Here is a 5,826-nt window from a genome sequence, read left to right as displayed (position 1 = left end):
AATATAAATATGAATTTAATGTAGGGATGTGTATGTACATTATGAACAGAGCAAAGAGAATTATATAATCATTATGAGTAAACAGGAACGTGAAACAGTGGGTAATAATACAGTTGAATGAGTGTGCAAAAGTAAGTTTAAACAATTTATTATATGCAAAATAATAGTAGTGGCAATTATATTTATTGTAGAAATAGTTTACTGTGCTTGTACAGTAACAGCTTTAGAAGTTTATAGTGTAATGGATTTAAACATGTGCAGTCTGTGAAAATATGAGTAGTGCATACATGTATGTAAAGTACTGGGTGACCCAGTGCAGTAAAAGAGCAGGTGCAGGTTAGATTGGTGTGTGGTGTCAGGAGTGTCACAGCCTCGGGGAAGAAGCTCTTCCTGAGCCTACTAGTTCGAGAGCGTAGGCTCCTGTAACGCCAGCCGGATGGAAGGAGGGTGAAAAGTCCATGGTAGGGTGAGAGGCATCCTTGATGATGTTTCTTGCCCTACCCAGACAGCGCTTCTGATAAATGTTCTCTATGGAGGTTAACTGGGTGCCAGTGAGATCTCTCAGTCTTAAGATCCCAGACCTGGTCAAAGTGAAACAAACAATCCAGATGAAGTTGTTTAATGGACAGAGAGCTCAGCTTATGTTCTGTTGATTTAGCAGGGTGAGTAACTATGACCCTTGTAGTACTGTACACTTACCATTCTTCAAGCTGTTTTAAGATCTTTTGAGAAGCTTTTTCTCTGAAGACAATTTACCACATCCTCTTCTTTCAGTCCTTTCAAGAGCATCACTTGGTCAAAACCCCTCATTTGGTTTGATGAGATCATCTGTACAAAGTAAAATTGTTAAAATACTGCAATAAACAATTTCATTATGCAAGAATTTAGAAAAAGTTACAGAGGCAAAGGACTTGCTCATGAGACTCCATTAGCATGTGTAGTTCTCAGAGACTCTAGAATTCATCTATTGTTGCAGTAAATGTGTTTTCTTCCTCTAGAATCTTTCTCCAGAGCTAATGACTTCTCTCACAAATGTGTTTTAGTCTGTGCAGTGTAAGGCTTTGCTCAAACCAATCAACTATCAAGTCACAATTTATAACACAACATTCACAAAACAGTGAGATAATGTCAATTGGTGTTTATATCAATTAAACCACTTTTATGACACTTGTATGCTTTTAAGAATAACAGGTGGTGTTTTTTTAAAACTTTAGATTAAAAATGTTCCAGTCAAACTTTGCTAACATGCTATAATTATTATAGCTGTATCAAATAAAATAAAATAAATATAAAAACATTGGAAAGAATAATTACGGCTGACATGACCAGTCCTGTGAGAGATCATCATAAAGTCCTGTAACACAGCATTGCTTCAACACACACATACCAGAGGACTTCTGTTTGTTTGAGCACAAGATGACCATCTTCATTTCTCATCCTGAGCAAATCATTTCCTTGGTCTTCCTTCTCTTCTGTGAAACAAGATAATCTTACTCTGTGTGCAATGAGCAATATTTCTCTTTAAACATATAATTAAGTTAATTTAAAGTAAGATTCAGACCAGAGCATTTGATGAGTAAACAAATGTACCTGGGAAGAGCTGATTGTGGCAAGAGTCGCTGAGACTCAGTAACAGCTCTTTTAGTTTTTAGGAAGGTTTGTGAGGGTTGGCTCCCCAAAAACTTCTGAAAAAGAAGAACAGCATTATCTGCAAACAATCCTGTAAGACAGAAAGAAAGGAAATATTATTTCATTACATGCAACTTATACATTACTATATACTTTAACTTATACATTACTTACATACATTATTTTTTAGACCATGAAAGCATTAGTGAATTATTAAGACTTTGACGTGCGACTGTATTTAGGGATCATTTTAAAGACTTTTCCCCTTTCCAGATACCCACACTTGAGGTCTTATTCACTTGAGAGTGTGTGTACGTGACTATGAGACTGTCCTCGGTCTTAATAATGCCAAAGCACAGTGTCCTTAACACACACTAAACCTCTCCAATACTGCTCCGGAGCGCTATACAACGCTTAGTGTATCCCATCATGCATCATGTTTTGCAATTAATGTGAGACTTTTTGCAGAGATCTCACAGGAGGTCACGCAACTTTCCAATGTTTGTGAAATATTAATTATAATAATTAGAAATTGAGACTAATTTAGTAGTAAAACAAAGTGTTGCATGTTTTCTTGGTGCACAGAAAAGTATATTTATTTTGTACATCATTTGTAACTTCTTTTTATCACTTAATTAGAAGCACCACAAAATAAATTGTCATCTTTAATAGGGACTATTGAAAAGACATTTAGAAGTTTCTTTTAAAATACAAAGTTGAAACGAACTTTGCCATGTTAAGATCGACACACATTGTGATCTTCATGCTCACTTGGGCCAAATAAAGGAAATGTGCAAAGATGGCAAGTGTGGGTATTTGGACTGTACAACAGTTTAAGAAACAACAAAATGCTGTGCAAATGATAACAACAGGAATGTTTGATAAAAGGGACAAACTATCACAGACCAACCTGCCTCTGCAGCTTTCTGTCTTCTCCATTTCTGAAGGAATACCTCTCCACAAACACCACTGGGGTGACTGCTTACTTTATGTCTTTTCAGCTAAAAAATTAATACAAGGGGAAAGAAAATAAAACAGAATTATATACAGAATGTTAATAGTGATCTGTGAGCAAAATATTTAAGATATAAACCAATATGAATTGAACTGCAATATGGGAAAAAAGTTTTTTTTTTTTTTTTTTTTTTTTACATTAAAAAGGTATTACAAGCATGGTACAGTAAATGTGATTACTGTGAAATAAGTCATATAAAAGCACATTAAAACACTACCATTACAGTGGTACAACTATAGTTAATTTGGTGATTAATGTGCTATTACTATACTACAGTAAAGCTACAGTTACTGTGGTAAAAAAAAAAAAAAAAAAAAAAAACATGGTAAATGTCTTGTTTACTGGGTTTTACCTACTTTTGTAGGTGTCATGGTTACCATGATTTTACTACAAATACAACTTACATCTTTGAACCTGAAATGAATATAAAACGGATCCCAGGTCTGTGGCACGTCACGTGACCGATAGAGTTTAACCAGTTAGCAGCTGTGCTCATTTAGTTAAACACAATGAAACTCAAAGACAGCCTCGGATGACCGATGTAATACAGAGAGTAAACATAAGGCGCTCATATGATTAATAAAGAAGACAGAATACGTTTTAGGACAGGCATTAAAATAGCATATTTACTACTTCTCACCATAGACTGTATAACTCACCCAACCTGCGGCTCTTGCAAACTGATGGAAAGTATCGCGATGTGTGCTGAATGAGACTTCTTGAACGTGATTTCAAAGCGATAAACATCTCATGTCAGTGACGCTAGAGGCGCTTGACCACGCTTCAGTTTTTGACGCTTTGGGGTTGACGCACAGCGCGTGATGCGCGTAGTGGGAGGGGCGGCGCTATTTATTAATTATGTATTATTATTATTTAGGTCTTTCTGTGTTGATTTGCTGTTTATTAATATTTTTAAAACTATAACGCTAAATCTATCAACATTTATTTAGATGTTATCATGTATTCATTCATTTCTTTATTTTAATTATATTATTTCGGTCTTATTACAGGTGAAATATTACAGTAAGCCAGAACACGGGCCGAGCGGGGCTCATTCTAAACCCATTAGCGGACATTCATATCACAGAATCTGACAGCGATCAGAGGCTCATCAGCGACAGCATTTTTAAGAAGCCTTTACAATAGCCTTAATAAAAACTCTTAATAAATCTGTAGGCCTATCGCTAATAAATAATTTATTTATTTATTTATTTTTATTTTTTTTTTGTTCTTTTTATTTAAACTAAATTGTTTCTTAATGTAAAAATGTGTTACAGTTATGTGTCAAGGACTTGATATTGAATTCTGTAATAAAAAAAAAAAATTAATCTAGGCCTATGAAAAAATAAAAATCAATGAAAAAGTAAAAAAAGAACCATTGCGCATTTTACAGCTAAAAAAGTTTTAATGTGTTTTTGTCACCAGCAATACAGTATGTTGCTCAGTTTTGTACAGTAAGTTAAGCTCCGATTTTTTTTTCAAGTTTCAGTGAGTTTCTTCTGTTGTCCTGTGAAAAATTAAATAATAATAATAATAATTAATCAGAAAATATTGTGCTGATGCACGAAAGATGCCTCCAGTTGAAATGCATTAGTTTTAAAAAAACGTGCTGCAATCATGAAAATAAGGAAATAAACGTGTGCCTGCCACGAATAAATAGATTAAATTACGTGACAAAATCACGAACTGCCGTGAGACTGGGTTTCCGTGTGTGGACCACGGAAGAAGAGTGTCATTGACTTGCATTAGAGTTATCCGTGATCTCAGCACAGACTCACTCCGTGCTCGTATCACAGATTTTAGTTAGGCTAACAGAATCAAAGTGAATCTGTATGATGGCAGGACAATGCAATAGTTACAATAACAGTCAGGTTGGTCATGGTATTTGGTGTTGAAAAAAATAAATACTTCAAATGTTGCGTTTCCAGATGAGATAGCACGTCCATTGAGTGAGGTCTGTACTCCATCACTGAAACGATCCGTGTGTGGACCACGGAAGATGAGTGTCATTGACTTGCGTTAGAGCTATCCGTGATCTAAGCACAGACTCACTCCGTGCTCCTATCACAGATTTTAGTTCTGACTATAGCCAAAATGTGTGTAAAACGCCATCAAACTGGATTTTATGATGACAGGACGAGAAAAAATGCCAAGTTAATTACATGCCATTGCAACAGTGTCGACGAAAAGCTTGTAAGTTCCTAAACAAGTGAGTGAGGTCAGGTTGTGGAGGTGCTTTTGTAACTGAAACAAACGTAATTTTTATGATGACAGGACAATGCAATAACTACAACAGCTGTCTGGTTAATGTCATTATGGCATTTGATATTGGAAAAGAAACAAATACTTCAAATGTTGCGTTTCCAAATGAGAAAGCACGTCCGTTCAGCGAGTTCTGTACTCCGTCATTGAAACGGGTATCCGTGTGTGGATCACGGGAGGTCAGTGTCATTGACTTGCGTTGGAGAAATATCCGTGGCCGGGTCACGGAATTTGGGGCAATTCCGTGATGGCTTCACGGATTTTGAGTTAAGGACCCGTGGACATTTCACGGAATTCTGTGAGACCAGGTTGTCCGGTAACAGTAGGCTAACTTTACGTTCGCCAGCGCATGACGATGTTTTGATTCAGACTGCACAAAGAGAAGAGAAGATATACGGGTCCATTGTGAATGTGTCTGTGAGAGCAAATATAGTATAGTTACAGTAACTGCAGTAGGTGCGTCAGAAATTATTAAACCAGAGGGGACATGTAAATAAATGTGAGCTGAACAAGCGCTTTTTTCTTTTGTACAGATTGTTTCAAAGCAGCTTTACAGACATAACAGGAAAATGTTGTAATAATATTGTTAAATATAAGTAGGTAATAGGTAATACCTATTGCTTGACAAATGAAAAAAAAAAAAAAAAAAAAAATTATATATATATATATATATATATATATATATATATATATATATATTTCAAATGTTTGCCTATGTAGGAGATCCCTGTTTATTATTATTATAATTCTAATGATGACAGGAGTAATGATACATGGTGATATTATTAATACACATGCTTATTCTTTCTCTGTCTCTCTTTCTGCCCTACAGATTGCTGAAAAAGGAGAATCCTGTAGCAGAAAAGTGTGGGACTACTTCTGCAAATGCTTTAACTTTAGTATTATAATTTATTTACAGT

Source organism: Carassius auratus, chromosome 8, assembly GCF_003368295.1.
Source record: "Carassius auratus strain Wakin chromosome 8, ASM336829v1, whole genome shotgun sequence".
NCBI lineage: Eukaryota > Metazoa > Chordata > Actinopteri > Cypriniformes > Cyprinidae > Carassius > Carassius auratus.
This window is presented reverse-complemented; position numbering follows the sequence as displayed.